Source organism: Canis aureus, chromosome 1 (assembly GCF_053574225.1).
Source record: "Canis aureus isolate CA01 chromosome 1, VMU_Caureus_v.1.0, whole genome shotgun sequence".
Classification (NCBI taxonomy): Eukaryota; Metazoa; Chordata; class Mammalia; order Carnivora; family Canidae; genus Canis; species Canis aureus.
In genome coordinates, this window is record NC_135611.1 from 60,632,036 (window position 1) to 60,651,055 (window position 19,020).

The 19,020-nt window shown below is 34.7% G+C and overlaps 1 protein-coding gene across 3 annotated transcripts in view; it reads right to left on the minus strand.

Annotated features, from left to right (window-relative positions):
* Positions 1-12,152: 12,152 nt before the first annotated feature.
* The window catches only part of LOC144316026 (uncharacterized), a 524,958-nt gene continuing 518,090 nt past the window's right edge, over positions 12,153-19,020 (minus strand). For all 3 annotated transcript variants that reach the window (XR_013381836.1, XR_013381814.1, XR_013381809.1), the window contains 3 exons: positions 14,838-15,175; positions 13,709-14,148; positions 12,153-12,267 (listed from right to left, as the gene is read on the minus strand). The gene's annotated coding sequence lies outside the window, so the exon portion shown is untranslated. The remainder of the gene's footprint in view (positions 12,268-13,708; positions 14,149-14,837; positions 15,176-19,020) is intronic.

The following is a 19,020-nucleotide window of genomic DNA, read 5'->3' on the forward strand; positions in this document are numbered from 1 at the left end:
TGGGGACAACTGGGTGGCTCAGTCCATTGAGTGCGTACTCTTGATTTTGGCTCAGGTCATGATATCGGGGTCCTAGGATCAAGTAGTTAGGTTCTGAGCCCCCTGGAGAGTCTGCTCTCTCTCTCCCTCTGCTCCTACACCTTGCTCACTCATACTTTCTCTCCAAAATAAATTTAAAAATCTTTAAATAGTCTGATCACTGTCAATCCCTATATAACATATGTTTGCTTATTTTTCTGCGTACTTTATTCCCTGCATATTTTTCATGATACTTGAATGAAGGAGAATGTATCTAGATCCTATTAGCACCATTACCTTGTTCTTTAAAATTAATACTGTTTTGGGGTGTATTAAAGATTTAAGTGGTCATTTCTGTAATTCAGTGTTCTATGAAGAAGGAGAAATATTATTTTCTAAAGTCCATTGCATTCAGTATACTTTGTTTCTATTTTATTCCTCTAAATGCTGAAATCACTTCTCCTTTGCGTGCCTGCCTGTTATGTCCTACTCTGTCCCTATAACTCATAGCCCATTTGAGTTTTTGTTTTCTTTCTTTTTGTTTTGGTCTCTGGTTTTAAGTGATCTAGCTACTTAAGTGAAAAATTGAATTAGGGTGAAGTGCCCCACCATGTGTTCTTATTTTGTGAATCAGAATATATTTTTCTGTGCATATTCATTTATGTTTGATAGTTGCTCTGCAACTATAAAGTTGAGTCATTGTTTATTCTTTGACTCTCCTCTCATCTTCCCTCATCTTCATGCTTCAGTTTTGCAAGAGGGCAGGGAGAAGAATATATGGCTAAATAAAATTGTATAGTTTATTTTTATCCCTGATACCAATGCTGATTCATAATTTGTTAATGGGGTACAATACGAGGTGATTTCCATATTCTTTTGTTTTGACAAGTCCTCTGACTCATGACTCATAACAAAATGATACTAATGGGTGCTTAAAAATGCATGTGGTTACTTTATATCATAGTGCATCCTCCTTTGAGTAGAGAAATTGTCAATTCACAATTTCTTTTTCTCATCTGATTTTAATTTGACTAGATATTAGAGTTACTCATTGTTTATAAAATGATGCTGTATCTATTTGCTAGCTTAGCACTGATGGGGTTTACATATCTCTATGATTTGCTACTTTCATTTGTTTCACTGAATATCTTAGAAAGATTTTCTGCCTGCATCTGCACTAGAATCTACCCTAAAACAACCATGATACTACTACTACTACTAATAATAATAATAATAAAAAAGATCAATGATAAAATATATTATGTGTGTAACTTAAATCTTAGAATGTGATTTGCAAATTAATATGTGAAAATCAATACATGAAAAAGAGCCATGTGGAAAAACTGTTTTAACACAATGTATTTGAGTTTGAACTTCAAATAAATTCTTGTGGGAGGCACATAGATGCTCACTACTATACACTGGCTTTTTACTAGCAAATTATCCAACTTGATATCCAAGGAAAGAATCTAACTTTTATCAACCAAGGTATACAGACTGTGATAGGAATATATTTTGAATAATACTGAAAGTTAAATAGTTACAAAAATAAGTATAAATTTCCAGATATTTCTCATATATTAACCTTTATCTGCTATAAAATAAGCAAATTTTATTTTCCTAAATAGAGATATACTTGATGACTACAGAGAGCTGAGTTTATGGAATACTGCTTTAGAAAAACATTTTTAAAAACCTTTAAAATTGTGTATAATTATCACTTGGCTGTAATTATTCTAAACCTGTTATTTGCCAATACACATTTTCTTCCAATAAATTCTGACAGTTTTTCAGTCATATAAAGTTCATGTGAACTGTGTGAGGTATTTTCACATGACAGGCATATTAAATTAATTTTAAAAGGTGAACTTAAGTGTTTTTGTTATTTTTAAATTTTCATATAGCACCAATTTATTTGTTGCAGGTGTTTATCTTGCTGTGCACAGGAGCAAGCTCTCATGTCCCTGTCCACTTGAAGCAAAAACCAAGGGCTCCCTATTGAACTATTTAACAAGTACCATCTTTCATACAAGATTGTCTTCAAAAGAGTTGTCTTCCTACCAGCATCAAATCTCTCTTCTCTGGACTAATATCTAATTCATTAAAGAAGGTGTTTAGTGGAAAAATATGACATTGATCATAAAGAAATAAACAAAAAAGAGTGATGAAAGAGAACATATATATGTGTTCTTCCTAAATGACTATATTAAGAGTGGTCAAAATAATACTCAGAATTCTCTTTTGGATTTTCCCTGAAAAAAAGTTTGGTTTTCTAAACTCCGAATTATCCCAGGAGTCCTAAGAAAGATAATCAGAATGTTTGCACTCTTCCTCTGACATCCTACCAACCTTTTCCTTAAGAAACCTATCCTTGAAAAATAACATGGCAGTCAACCATGACAGCAAACTAGTGGAGCTTAGTTTAAGAAAGGGTATCCTCTTACACATCATGATTATAAATGTCATGGTTAAACTTTGGGTTTAAGAAAGACTAATTTTGAAAGTTGACTAATTTTTCAACATTTGGCAAAATGTCTACTTCTATACAAAATTATTTGTAAATATCTATAAAATCCTAGAGATTTTAGATATTGAATTAGTTTATTCTTCATTCTTTCAAAATAGCTTTTCTCTAAAATGATAAGACATAATGTTATGATCTATTTCCTCATGAAAGTATATAGTTTGCAATGTAATGTGTAGTATAGCTAAAAAGAAATGTCTTTGTTCTCATAATTTTTTAAAAGATATCATAAATTGCATTCCATCACTATAAGAAACTTGTATTTACTGATCCTCTTGGGTTATTTCTATATTGTAATATTTTGCACATTTGTGGAAGTGTGAAAGACATTAGTTACATACCAAAAGTTACCAGTATTTTTTTTTTTTTTTTTTTTTATGATAGTCACAGAGAGAGAGAGAGAGAGGCAGAGACACAGGCAGAGGAGAAGCAGGCTCCGTGCACCGGGAGCCCGACGTGGGATTCGATCCCGGGTCTCCAGGATCACGCCCTGGGCCAAAGGCAGGCGCTAAACCGCTGCGCCACCCAGGGATCCCCAAAAGTTACCTGTATTATTAATATAGTTGGAATTATCTTGAAAACATTTTTCCTGTTGTCTTTTGAGAGGCAGATATTTGAATGTATTTTCATTCTTTTCCTTTGTTATTGTTTTCACAGGTTTTCTTATAATAAGAGCCAATTTAGTACTTCATATTTCCTTAAAATAACATCTCATAATTTCCCATATTTAAAAATCTTTTTAACTATGGCTTATTATTCAATCTTAAATTTGCTTATATATTCATTTTTTAATGTTTCAGGATTATACTAGTGAGAGTTTTTTAAATATATTGTATGTTTCAGAGAAATGGCTTTGTGTTTTCTTGATCATTTTTCACTTTTCTGTGTTTTACTATCTTCTTTTCTATATCTTTATAAATGCTTTACTTCTATTTAATTTGAGTTTATTTAATTATTCTTTCTTTAACTTCTTGAATTAAAGGCTAAGTTAATGTATTTTTAATCTTTCTTATTTTTTAATAAGTGAATTTCCTTCTACAAATTACTCCCTCAGAACTACTTTGAGTAAATCCCAGATTTTTCATAATAGTGCTCATTATCAGTCATTTAATTTTCATTTTCTATTCTCATCTTCTTTTACTCATAAATTATAAGGAAGCATATATTAAAATTAACATACTAGGGTTTTTTAATTAACTTTTTATTTTTTATTTATAATTTAATTGCATGTGCTAAGTGGATATTGCTTATATGGTATTGATTTTATTGTAGTTGTGAAATTCTTTGTTTCCTATTACATGATTGATGTTATCAGTTAAGATTAGATTTAGATATGAGTAGTGGGAATAAAAATAACATTGGCTTAACCTCATAGAAGTATATTTCTCTTTTAGGTAACAATTTGGAAATAGACTGATATGAAAAATCTGTTCCATCAATTTCCCAGAGATCCAAACCACCTGAATCTTCCTACTCCACTATCTCCTATTATACCCTTTATCTTCATGAAAGATTGAACTCCAAGACTAATATTTATATTCCAAAGATAAGGATTAAGGCATAGCAAAAGATAGGGCATAAAGCATACATTAGTTCTCTCCTAAGAAATAGTCCAAGAAACTGCCACATGAAAATTTGCTTAAAGCTATTCCTAAAATACTGCATCCAACTCAAGTCTAGGATCTGTATGTAGTGCTCGATCCATCTATAGGTCTTGAGTTTAACCCTCTAAGTTACTAGTATAAACTAGCATAAGATTCATCTCCACAATCCCCCAATACAGAGGTTGAGCAGAAATGGTACATGTAGAGTAAAACCTCTCACTCAGAAACAAGGAGGGATATGCAAAACTCAGCAAAAATTGGTTCATAGCACACTAATTCCTACTAGATAAGAACTGGGAAGATTGCAGTCCATTACATTGGGTAAATGACATGATGAGTCAGTCAGATAGCCCTTAGTTCTGCTTTTGAGAAGAATTTCCTTTTTCATTGTCCCCACAGTCCCTGGTTTCAGGTCTTACTCAGAGGGCTGTAGAGTTGTTTAGCTTACCTCATATGAAATAATGTTGTTGACACTGACAGTACAGACTTTATTCTGAATTCTTTAAATGCATTAAAGCTATGTGATTTAGCACAGTGGTGTCTGTGTCTGTCATTTTAGTCAACCCAATGCTACCATTAACACTTCATTATAATGGTTGTATGGTATATGCTTATCAACAATATATTAATATTTGTACAGTTATAAATGATAGACCAAGTTAATTATTATTTGTTCTTGCTTAGTTTCTTCAGTGGTTATGTGTCCAGTTATCCAGAAAAAATTTACATGGGGTGGGATTATGATTGGTGGTAAGCCTCTCAGAAACATGTATTGAGTGACTTAAGAGCCCAGGGGTATATCATGTGACTAGCAGTATTTAGAGTTAGAATATCATTTCACAAATTTGTTAGTATATTTTATTACATTCAAATTTTAGACAACTATTATTGAATGTACTATTAGATTTATATATACCAGATATGGATGTATACCAGAGTAATTTTATTTAAGACTACACAATCTCTCTCAGGATATTTTGTGTTTTTATCATGCTTATATCAGTAAGGATGAGGTATTTAGGCTAGATATGAAATGAGTTTCTAAAATAAAGATTTTTAACACTAAAGAATGAAAAGTTACATAGTGACCTGACCACACATCATACTAAACAAAATGATGGCATTAACATAAGATAAAATGGTAAAACATGCTGTAGAATTTTCCTAATTCTCATGTTTGGAAAAATTTTCTACAACTTGTACCATTAATTGTTAAAATACAATACCTAAACATGCCAACTCCTACTGTATTTAGGGAAAATGTATAATGACTCATAATTATTCAAACTTAACATTCTATAATCACTCAAAAACCAAAATTGTAAACAAGTTAAACTTTTATTTTTTCACCAAGTTTTAAAAAGCTGAATTTCTCTCTTTCTATAAACTTATTTAGTTTCTGCAATAGTGATAGGTAGCATTTTAACTGTGTAAATCAAAATCTATTACTCATGTATAGTCTATCATACTAAATTAGGCTCACTTTTCTTTACTTTTACAACAGAACAATTACAATTAAGATTCATAAGAAGGGCAGCCCCAGTGGCTCAGTGGTTTAGCTCTGCTTTCAGCCCAGGGTGTGGTCCTGGAGACCCGGGATCCAGTCCCATGTCAGGCTCCCTGCATGGAGCCTGCTTCTCCCTCTGCCTGTGTCTGTGCCTCTCTCTCTCTCTCCCTCTCTCTCTCATGAATAAATAAATTAAATCTTTAAAAAAAAAGATTCATAAGAAGAAAAATATTACTGATTTTTTTAATTGGACATTAAACCTATTTTAGTGACCCAAGCATTTGAGAAAAATTTGGAATCACTGCAATTTTATTTTAATTTTTTTAAAGATTTTATCTATCTATCTATTTATTTATTTATTTATTTATTTATTTATTTATTTATTTGAGAGAGAGAGTGAAAGAGAACACAAGCAGGGGTGAGGGACAGAGGGAGGGTGAAGCAGACTCCCCACTGAACAGGGGCCTGATGTGGGTTTGATCCCACTGCCCTGGGATCATTACCTGAGCCGAAGAAGGTGTTTAACTGGCTGAGCCACCCAGGTTCCCCTGCAATGCAATTTTAATTGCAATGCGATTTTAAATGAAATCATATGTGAAATGAATTCTTAGAAAAAGCAACTAAATTCCTCTTAAACTATATAATTGATTTTTACACACAGGCATCTTGATAAGGTGATGGATGTGGTTAGCACTAACTTCAACTAAGAATGTCTTCTAAAGTTAAGAACTATAAAATTATCATAGAAATGGAATAACCATCTAATTATAGAGATACTAATATATTTAAAATTTAAAAATCATGACTGATTTTAAAATTCTTAAAATAAATAAGTTCTATAAAACTGCAGCCTAGTGGGTTAGCACATAGGTGTTTTATATAGACATACCACAATTTCTAATAATTAAAAAGATCAATATTTTGTAAAGGAAAAATAAATAAAATTCTTTTACAATTTGTAGGTGATTTATATTGACCAAAAACATTGGTAGCTTCATTTTGTACTAGTCTTTTGTACTCAAAGCTTAGTATGTAATTTAAACAGATAATTGGATTGTATGGTTAATTTGTTGAGATAAATTTTAAGAGATATTATAGTACTTAGGGAGACTTTCATTTTATCCACTGGATTGCACATATTTCAAACAACATATTTAAAAAATTAAAAATCACATCTACATTTTTAATAACAATTTATTCTTCCTGTTTTGCCTACTATACTGATTGGATTAATATTTTCACAACCCAATGCAGATTATTTCTAAATCAGAATAAAGAGAGTATTTCATTTATTCTGAAATAGATTTTCAACATACTGTGATATATAATATTTAGTTACAGTAAATTTGATTAAAACTGAGTTGCCTATTGTGCTGCTTGAGCATCAGTAAAAAAGAAAAATAATAAATAAGCTTACTCTTACATGTTGAAGCAAATTCTATTCTAGTTGTCCAGTGTTGCTTAAATGAAGAGTGTTTTTTGCTAACCTCTAAACAATATTAAACCACTTGTCAGCAATTAAAATACTAAAATTTTAACTTAAACCCTGATATATATAAATTATTTCTTAATATATTGGAAAAAAAGAACCCAAGTTTTTTTATAGTGCATGTATTGTTAGTGTACATGTTAGTTAGTTACGTTAGTTAATTAAGATTAAATGTTAGTGTACATGTTAGTACATGTTAGTTAAGATTAAATTTACTAAATTATTACATTTTTGTTACCTATTTTGAGACTTAGTAGTTGTGCACGTTGTATGACAAAGGTACAAAGATAACTTAGCCTGACCTAAGATAAAGTCAAAGCAAAGACCATTTTCAACTGTGTATCAAGCATATTAGCAGGAATTTTAAAAACCTGGGGATATACAGATGTAACATTTATTTGGCGTTCTTTGTTGCTAAACTAACCTTGATCGTCAGGCAGAGAATATAAGTACTATGTTTTCATTCTCTCCTTTATTCATTGCTATCCTATACACAAATACATTGCTCAGTTTATTTCCACATTTCTCTTCTCCTGCTCTAGCACATCCGCATATCTCTATACTAGGAACAGCCACAAAACTTTGAGGAGAAAAAATAAAAATTATTCTTGGCAATGGACTGTCCCTTGATGAGAGCTGGTCTGAAGGCTCCTAAAGATCCTCCAAGAGGTTTAGCATTCATTACTGTGCTGAAGCAAGCTGGCACAATCAAATACATCAGAAAAACACATAGTAAGATCTTGAAATAGATCAGATACCATGGCCCATTGAAACTATTTTAAACCTCTTTCCATATTGAGTCCTTGGGCTTATAATTGTGGACTAGTAAGTAGATGAGAAAAGTTTTTTTAAAAAATCAGTGATCAAAGCATCAAAGCAGAGATAATCCTATTATTTTCATTAATATTGACTTAATGAATGTAGTCATTTTCTGGGGAGATGTAATCAACAGCAGGCAACCAAAGGGAAGCTAAAAGGCTTGAAAGTATATGAATAAAGATATACTTGTGGTAAGGAAATGATAAGAATTGGTGGGAAACAGGAAAATAAAATAAACATATTGAGGATTTAGGTGAAAATAATGGCAACAGTGAGAATAAAAGAAAAAGGAGGAATCAGTGTGTTAAAGTCCTTATTTAAGAAACAGCAGAGAGAAAGGTATTTCTTTCTTTTTTTTTTTTTAAGATTTTATTTATTTATTCATGAGAGACAGAGAGAGAGAGAGAGATGCAGAGACCCAGGCAGAGGGAGAAGCAGGCTCTGTGCAGGGGACCCGACGTGGGACTCCATCCCAGGTCTCCAGGATCACACCCTGGGCTGAAGGCGGCGCCAAACCGCTGAGCCACCAGGGCTGCCTGAGAAAGGCATTTCATTCACCTTTTTTTCCTTTGTTTGATGAATATTGCTTTAATTTTTGAATCTGCTGCTTCCAGAACCAAAAATTAGTGCCATATATAACCTATATAACTAGAAACGACTAATAATGTCAAAAGATTTTTCTATTACATTAGGTCATAATTCTGATTTTTCATTATTGAATATTTATCAACTACAGAGTTTAACACAGGAAAATCTGGAATGGATTTATTTACATAAGAAAATCCTATTGTTCTAATCTCTAGGTTTCATATAGTATTTGGAATTCTTGTCAAAGACACGGAAATGTTTGAGTTTCAAGAAAATGAGAAAAATAATAAGCTAATAATCTTTTAAAATACTTTACTAAACTAAGACAAAAATGGAAGAGCCGTAAGATTCCCAGTTTTATAAAAACAAATCTAGCAGTAAAGAAAAGCTATAGCTGGACCCTTTAAGGAAATGTTCTGGTGCTCAGCCAGTAGAAAAATAAGATGTTTATGTAAATTATATTTAAAGTTTTAAGTATTACCAAAAGTGTCTCCTCATAAATTAGCTTCCTTTCATTTTGTTAGTCCCACAAGTTTTAATGTAGTATTTTGTGGTACCTAGTGTAAAAAAAAAAAAAAAAAAAAAAAAAAGTTCCTGTCATCTTATCACCCAATCAATCTCAAAGCAATATATACTAAACCTTTTTCCTAGACAATGGAAAAGAAAATGTCTCTGAGTCATACATTATAGGTTTATATTTAGTTAAATAATGACTGGAAGTTGAATTGACAAACCCATTTAAACAGAGTACTTTACCTTGAATTGGGAATAAAATATTAAGGAAGATCTAGAAGGAAATGATGTGCTAAATATTTATATGGAAGTCACTTTAAAAAACTAAAACAGAGTGATGTAAGTCAATCAGAGAAGGACAAACATTATATGTTCTCATTCACTTGGGGAATATAAATAATAGTGAAAGGGAATATAAGGGAAGGGAGAAGAAATGTGTGGGAAATATCAGAAAGGGAGACAGAACATAGAGACTCCTAACTCTGGGAAACGAACTAGGGGTGGTGGAAGAGGAGGAGGGCGGGGGAGTGGGGGTAACTGGGTGGCGGGCACTGAGGGGGGCACTTGAGGGGATGAGCACTGGGTGTTATGCTGTATGTTGGCAAAGTGAACACCAATAAAAAATAAATTTATTATAAAAAAACTAAAACAATTTAATAGTCAAATATGATTCTAAGATAAACTTGTTGATTAAGTTTTAAGGCAGAAATCCATATTTAATATCCAAATTTAATTATGCCCTTTTAATTTTCATTTTGGAAATTCTAAACTGCATAACCAATAACTTAGTGAGAATAAATTTTCAACTGGTACTTCAATTTATTTTGAATATATTAAATGAATGTGGTATGATTTTCTCTGTCATTATAGTTTTGAATATCTAAAATATACTTGTAAAAAAATAAAATAAAATCTACTTATAAAAATATTGGTTGGTAAGTCTATACTTGAGTTTGTCTTTGTCCATTCTACTAATAATTTTCCTCATAAATAAATTATTTTGACCTACCAGTAAGATAGTAAGATACACAGACGTGATTACTTTTCTCTCCTCCATTATTGAAAAAAATTGGGACATATCATAAACAGCCTCAGTAATGCCCCATCAAAGGTTGTCTTGTCACTACCTAACATCTATTTAAAGATGATATTACAGAGAAATATGCTAAATGAATTATGTTTGTCTTTTTTTGTAGATTTCTTTGAAAAGATAACTTCAAATACATGAAGAAGTAATGTTTATTCTTTAAATAAGTTAAATGGCATTCAAGAAGAAAGCCACATTACAAATGATATATGTATGTATATGCTTATTTGTTGTCATACGAGGTATATGAATTCTATTCCACAATGAAAGTGAATAAACCGTTATCTTCAAACAACAGGGATGAATCAAATGGAAGCATGTAAATGGTGTTAATATTAAAAATCCCTTCATGTTGGCCTTACTATAATTCAAAGATATTATGTTGAATCTACATAACTGACAGTCACTGGCCTAAAAAATTATTAAATCAGGAGGGAAAAGAATATGAGATCTCAACTACCTCCTTCAAGCTGCCAAAGAGTAGTGACTTATTTTCACTTTACCACAAGAGTTTGTCTTACATACTTTATCCTAAAGCAAATAATGAGAATGAAGCAAAATGGAGTAATTTATTTCACTTACAAAGTTGTCAAGTACTTATTGTCTATCTATATAAAAGTATGTTTTGACTTCATCCTGAAAGGTTAAAATGAGTGGAAACTCTTTTGTAAGTTGAGGTACCAGTGAAAACATCAAATCACCTACATTCTGGTAAACTCACTGCATAAACTTTTAAAAAATGATGATGGACCATTCAAATTTTGCATTTTAGGGGCACCTGGGTGGCTCTGTAGTTGAGTGTCTGCCTTTGGTTCAGGTTCTGATCGGGGGTCCTGGGATGGAGTCCCACACTGGGCTCCCTGCAGGTAGCCTGCTTCTCCTTCCTATGTCTCTGTCTCTCTCTGTGTGTCTCTCATGAATAAATAAATAAAATCTTCAAAAAAAAATTTTTTTTGCATTTTAAGCAATGACACCTAAGGAAGGCCATGTAAATACAGTTTCTGGAAAGCAACTAGAAGTTGACCATTATACAATTTTCCATTTTCAATAATGATCATGAATATTCATGATAATATATTCATTTTAAATGTTTAGCAGTAAGGTAAGAATTTCTAAATTAGCATGCCTAATGGAGTACAGTGTATTACTGGAAGTTGAAATGAATGGTGGACTTCTTTAACCTCTATAAAATCTGTTGATTCTTTGCCTTTTCCTTTGCTCTCATCACAGCAGCCAAAGCCATGAACTCAATGAAAAGACTGAGAAAATTAAGTCAGCAAATACAAAAAATCACCAGAATAGTGCCAGGAAGAGTAATGAGAATTTTCCAAAACTCTATTGAACTATAGCCCCAGGATACCAAATAGTGAAAAGCAACCATGATAAATTATTGCCTTCATATAAAAGGACTTCAAACATATTTTTTTCTTCAACTGGTATAAAGAGTTTTTTAAAATCTGATGGTAGTTAAATTATAGAAGTTTTCTGAAAAATATAATTGTAAAGAAATTGGGAAATAAAGATTGGAAAAAAATTGGTTTTTATTTTTTGAAAGATGTAGTTCAATTAAGTTCAATTCAACAAATAGTTATTGAATACAAATTAGAACAACATACTATAACAAATGAGGACAAACAAGTAACAACAAATAGGTATCAAGCATATCTGAAAAAAAATTTATCAGCCTTAGAAAATAAAAAGCTAACAATGCTTCTTAAAACTTTAATATTTGGAGTTTGCCCAAGTGGTTCTTAGTCTATTTTAAAAGTTTGAAGAAAAAAAAAGTTTGTAGAAACCAGTTTGCACTTTATCTTATAAAATATATGTTATCTTTTAAGTAACCAGAAAAGTAAGGAGTAATGGAAATATGAAGGAAGATTGTTGAAAACTTAAATTATCATTATTTCTTTCAAGATTTGTCTTTTATTTCTTTCTTATTTTTCAAGAACTATATTATGTACATAATCTCTTTTGTTTGAGGGAATAAATGGTAGAGAAGGATGAGCGGTTTGAACAGCTTTATTCAAAGGAAAGATAAGTAACACAAATTATGATTAAGTAAATGAGGTTGGCAGGCAGTATGTCCAGATACTGGGAAAGCAGTGGAAAGAACGGATCCTGAAAGAGACATAAAAAAATACATCAGTGAAATTTAAGGTAAGTAAGAATATTTAAGGATATTTTTATAGAAAATAGACAAATTTTAAAAAAGAAAGGTCTTTAAATCTGCCAGTTTTCTAATTAATTATTCCCTCTATTTAAAGAAGGATAGAAATGTCAGAAAAGTAGTTGTGTTAATAGAGTAAAAGAAATCAATATAATCTTAAAATTATTTTTATGCAAATTCACTACTAGAATGGATCCTAGAAGTAAAGAGAAGTTATTGTCCACATTGAGAGAAGTTGAGATGTTAGAATTACTGTAACAGAGGTATGAATTAAATCGCTCAGAGAAGTAGGCAGCTTAGTCAGGAAAATTCTCCAGGTGACCACGTGCTGTAGTAGGGCCCAAAGTTTATATCAGTCATTGAAGAAATAAAGAGTAGGTGATGAGGGAGCCACAGAAACACTAAACATTTGGTGATGGCTTTCCTCTGCATGTCATAGATGATGGTGGAAGAGGCTAGTATAGAACTTAGTTTGTTGACTGCAATCATAGGGCTCTAAAACAATAGAGGACAAAGTTACAGAATTGAACTGCCAGAAGCTAGGAGTGACAATTAGTATAATAATTGAAAAGGTCATACTATCAGCCAGGCAACTTGGAGCTACAAAGAGTTTGCGGAAGGATCATGGAATATAGCACTCCCCCCAGAAGAAAGATGGGCAGACAAAAATAATATCACTAACTTTATATAAGAGGAATACATCCAGTATGGATTACAAGGAATCTGAAGGCAAATGTCTCAAAAAAGCTTATAGCTTCCATATCAGTTTTTGAATGTGGGATAATTTTTAGACTTGGAATCTACTTAGCAGAAAATATGTCTGTAAAACCATGGTGATTACATATGGCATAATCATATGGTATAAGACTATTCCAGTTCTTCCCCAAAAGGGCCTATGACTATTTATTTGGGTTGCAGTGCATAGGGGAAAGGTAAATATCCAGACATTTTGAGGGTGTTGAATAGAAATGCTGAGTTGACATTGATAGCTAGAGGCCCCTGTTAGAATATGAATATATGGAGCCAAATAATGGATGGCCAAAGTTGACCATGTAGTGATCCAACGGACACACAGACCCTTGGTGATCATTTTCCTCTCCTCTCTGTATTCATAGTTTGGATTTGGATGCTTAACATTTGAGGCAGCCTCTATCTTCCCAGGTCACTGAGGCAAGAGCTATTATATTAAGGAAGGCTGAGTACAAGTCTCTGAAACTATCCCACCTTACCCCAACATATTAGTAAATTAAAAACAATACTGCATCCTGTGTGTGCTGGGAGGGGTGTAGAGGGGTGGTGTGGTGATGACAGATATTAGGGACACTATGAAAGATATGAAAGATGCCAGGTTGGTGGTATTAGTGGTACCCAGTACAATTCTGTTTAATTTACCAGTCTGGCTCCTGCAAAAATCAGATGGGTCCTGAAGGATGACTGTAGACCACCAAAGTGTCAAACAAATTGTACCTCCAATCATACCTACTGTGCCAGATGTGTAGGCTTTACTAGAACAAATTTATGTGACCTTGGGTACATGGTATGTAGCCATAAGACTTGCTGCCCAGATGCAGAAAATGCACTTTTCAGACAGTCAGAGACTCTTGAGCATATCTCAGCTGCAGGGAATTGCAAGGCCTGAGGCCACACCCTTTCCAGGGAAGCTTGTATCCTGTTACTGTGCAAGGTGAAGTATACGGTCTAGGCCATATCATCCTGATTCAGGACAATTCTGATAGGCAATATTCACTCCAGAGGTCATCACCAAGCAGACTGAGGATTTTTAGGCCTTTTGCTCAATAGTGCCCCTCTCATTTCTTTCATACACGTTGATCCTAAAAATAAATAAACAATAACAATAACAAAAAAAACCTGTATCTTGCATCCTAAGCTCTATCTTTGTGTCAGCTTCAACCTGAAACATGTTTGACTCCTCTTTATTACAAATGAGGTAATTGGTTAATTATTATATTTTCCTCCCAGGCTTTATCATCTTTACAATTGCAGAGATAATAAAAACTGTATTCTCTGAATTTTTCAAGCTTTTTTACATCACTTTCTTAAGTGACTCTTAGGTGAGTCTTTATGTTGTGTATAGGATGGGTTTTAGTCCCTGTTTTATAATGGAAAATATATAAGGACCACAGTTAGTAGGTCCAATCATCTTTTTTTTAACCCTCTCAAAAAGTGCTTATGATGCCACTAAATTAGTCTGTGTATATCCTTCATAATTCATGGGCAGGTAGTTAGATTTGACATGAGCTGAAAGCGGGTATGGATACAGCGGGGGGGTTCTCAGCGACTTAGCCCATAATCATGGGAATAAATCTAGGTTTCTGAAGATGGAATGCTTCGAGCTATCATTGTGTGATGTATGGATATAAATATAGGGGCCAAAATGTTATCTTATTTTCAAATATATGACTAGGAACAGTCCAGCATTCTGGTATCTCATATTTATTACCTCTCTTGAATGAGGAGGCCTACAGGATTCTAGGTGTGCAAGGTGATTGGCATCACTTACCTTGCTAGAGTAGAGCAGAGGAGAAAAACTGTAGCCTTCATTAGGCATTGAAATTTCTGAAATTCTGAGATTTCTGTTTACTTTTGTATTAGGGTTTTTCAAAGACACAGAACAAATAGGATATGTATATGTGTAAAGAGATAGATCTTCATGGAATTGGCTCACACAATTATGGAGGCTGACAAGTCCAAAATCTTTGAAGTCCATGTTGCAATTCAAGTCTAGAAGCTGTCTACTAGCAGAAGGATAGAATTCCGTCTTGCTCGGGAAAGGTCAGTCTTTTTTCTATTCAGGCTTTCAGGTGACTGTGTGAGACCCACACACATTATGATGTGTCTCTATAATATAGGGAATATCAATAAAGTGATATAAATTATTTTTAAAAGAACCAAGTAGAAATTCTGTGCTTAGAAATTACAATAGCTAAAATGAAATATTCACTTGAGATGCTCAATAGCAGAGTTGACATTGCAGAAAAAAATCAGTGAACTCCATGATGGATAAATTGAAATTATCCAGTCTGAGGAACAGAAAGGAAAGAGAATAATAAAAAAAAAAAATGGACAAAGGGGGCAAGGTGGCAGAGGAGTAGGGTCCCCAGCTCACCTGTCCCCACCAACTCACCTGGGTAACTTTCACATCATCCTGAAAACCTACGAATTCGACCTGAGATGTAAAGAGAGAACAGCTGGAAGGTTACAGAGAGAAGGGTTTGGCTTCTAACAAAGTAGGAAGACGAAAATTAAAAAAAAAAAAAAGACCCCAGTGGGGGAGGGGCCCCGCGAGGAGTCAGGCTGAGGGGGTGCGGGAGCCTGGGGACAGGAGAGCTTGCAGGGAGCTGGGGCAGGATCCCAGGAGGGGCAGTGGAGGGTGATGGAGGGGTAGGACCCCAAGTTCCCGGGGTCCCTAACAGAGGACCCCCTCCCCCACCAGGGGAGAGCGCTCTGCACCTGCGGGCCCAGCGGTAAGGGCTGGTGGGCGCACCCGGCGGGCCCCGGAAGCAGCTCGGTGGTGCAGGCCCGGGAGCCCAGGGTGCCCAGGACACAGCCCTGATCCTGCGCCCCCTCCCCCCCTCCACAGGCGGAGGCCAGGAGGACACGGGACAGCGAGGACGCTCCTGCCCCGGGCGACCGAGCTGTGCAGGTCAGCGCCCCCCGCCCCCGGAGCATCCAGCCCCCTGCGGACCGGGAGCTGACCCAGGGCTGGGAGCTGGCTGCTGCCAGTGGGGTTGTCCCTCCTGGTGTCACCCTGTGCCTGGGATGGGTCGAGGCCACAAGGGAGCAGGGGCCTCACAGGATAAACAGCTCCCACTGAGCCGTGCACCTGGCAGGGGCTGGGCAGCTCCTCCAGGTGCACACACCTAAGAGTCAGCACAACAGGCCCCTCCCCCAGAAGACCAGCTGGAAGGACAGGGGCAGAGCAAGTTCCTGACCGAGCAGCACTGAAAGGCTCCAGGGGAAGTCGAGGGATTTACAGCCTATAGAACCTGAGGGTATCCCTCCTTGTTTGTTTTTTCTTCCTTTTTCCAGTTCAGTTCGTTTTTTTATCAGACTTTAAATTTCTAATTTCTTTTTCTCTTTTCCCACCTTAACTACAATATTTGACCACCTCTTCATTTTTAAGATTCTTCCTTTTTGACTTTCATATTTCTACAATTACAGGTCTTAGATATTTTTTCCACTTCTAGATTCCCTTCAACATCTCAACCTAATTTTGGGAGATATACAAGATATGGTTTTTTTGTTTTGTGTTTTTTGTTTTCTCTGCCTCATTTTGTTCTACAATGGTGGAAGTTAATACCTTCTAAAACATGACCTGCATGCACCCAGAACCAAGTGGTATGCTGTGCTGGTTCATTCTGTGAGATTCCTCATTCCCATTCTAACTCTCTCTTTTATCTCATTCATGTTTTGGTGGTCAAAGTTGGGGCGCTCTACAAGTATTTCTAGTTTATATAAATTTGGGACTGAGCATCTTCTAACATACAGAACTTAATATACTCAGAAACAAGAGGATCACCCTCTAGAACCCCTCAGGTAGACTACAACTCCCTCCACTACAACTTCTTCATCACCACCATCTTCCAGTCCTACACCCTTTTTTTCTTCTCCTTTTTCTTTTTCTTTTTTTTTCTTTTTCTTTTTCTATTTTTTTTCTCTTCTTCTTTAGGATTCTGGCTTTTAATTTTTTTACTACTTTGTTTTAAAATTTGTTTTTCACTTTAGTGGTCCTTTTGTTTTATTTTGTTCTGATCTTTGTTTTCAATCTCTGGTCTCTGACCTTGGCAGAATCATCTAGGGTGGAATTTACTTAGGTCATGGTTGATATTCTTGATGTGGCCCACTCATACAGCCACTCTGAACTGAGCAAAATGACTAGAAAGAAGACTCACCACAAAAGAAGGAATCAGAAACAGTACTCTCTGCCACAGAGTTACAGATTTGGATTACAATTCAATGTCAGAAAGCCAACTCAGAAGCACAATTATAAAGCTACTGGTGGCTCTGGAAAAAAGCATAAAGGAATCAAGAGACTTTATGACTGCAGAATTTAGATCTAAACAGGCCGAAATTAAAAATCAATTAAGTGAGATGCAATCAAAACTGAAGTCCTAACGACAAGGGTTAATGAGGTAGAAGAAAGAGTGAGTGACATAGAAGACAAGTTGATGGCAAGGAAGGAAACTGAGGAAAAAAGAGAAAATTAAAAGACCATGAGGAAAGGTTAAGGGATATAAATGACAGCCTCAGAAGGAAAATCTATGTATAATTGGAGTTCCAGAGGGCACTGAGAAGGATAGAGGGCAGAAAGCATATTTGAACAAATAATAGCTGAGAACTTCCCTAATTTGGGGAGGGAAACAGGCATTCAAATCCAGGAGATAGAGAGGTGCCCCCCTAAAATCAATAAAAACCATTCAACACCTCAACATTTAATAGTGAAATTTTCAAATTCCAAAGATAAAGAGAAAATCCTTAAAACATCAAGAGATAAGAGATCCCTAACTTATATGGGGGAGAAATATTAGATTAACAGCAGACCTCTCCACAGAGACCTGGCAGGCCATAAAGGGCTGGCAGGATATATTCAGGGTCCTAAATGAGAAGAACATGCAGCCAAGAATACTTTACCCAGCAAGGCTTTCATTCAGAATAGAAGGAGAGATAAAGAGCTTCCAAGATAGGCAGAAACTGAAAGAATATGTGACCACCAAATGAGCTCTGCAAGAAATATTAAGGGGGACTCTGTAAAAGAAAGAGGATGCCCAAAGAAATAATCCACAAAAACAGGGACTGAATAGGTATTATGATGACAGTAAATTCATATCTTTCAATAGTAACTCTGAACGTGAATGGGCTTAATGATCCCATCAAAAGACACAGGGTTTCAGACTGGATAAAAAGCAAGATTCAACTATTTGCTGTCTACAAGAGATTCATTTTTGACCTAAGGACACCTACAGCCTGAAGATGAAAGGTTGGAGATCCATTTACCATTCAAATGATCCTCAAAAGAAAGCAGGGGTAGCCATCCTCATATCAGATAAATTAAAGTTTATCCCAAAGACTGTAGTAAGAGATGGAGAGGGACACTATATCATACTTAAAGGGTCTATCCAACAAGAGGACCTGACAATCATGAATATTTATGCCCCTAATGTGGGAGCTGCTAAGTATACCAATCAATTAATAACCAAAGACATACTTAGATAATAATACACTAATACAGGGAGACTTCAACACGGCACTTTCTGCAATTGACAGATATTCTAAGCACAACATCTCCAAAGAAACAAGAGCTTTAAATGATACACTGGACCAGATGGATTTCACAGATATTTACAGAACTTTTCATCCAAACATAACAGAATACACATTCTTCTCAAGTGCACATGGAACTTTCTCCAGAATAGACCACATACTGGGTCACAAATCAGGTCTCAACTGATAAAAAAAAAAAAAAGATTGGGATTGTCCCCTGCATATTTTTAGACCATAATGCTTTGAAACTTGAACTCAATCACAAGAAGAAATTTGGAAGAAACTCAAACACGTGGAAGTTAAAGAGCATCCTGCTAAAAGATGAAAGGGTCAACCAGGAAATTAGAGAAGAATTAAAAAGATTCATGGAAACTAAAGAGAATGAAGATACAACCATTCAAAATCTTTGGGATACACTAAAG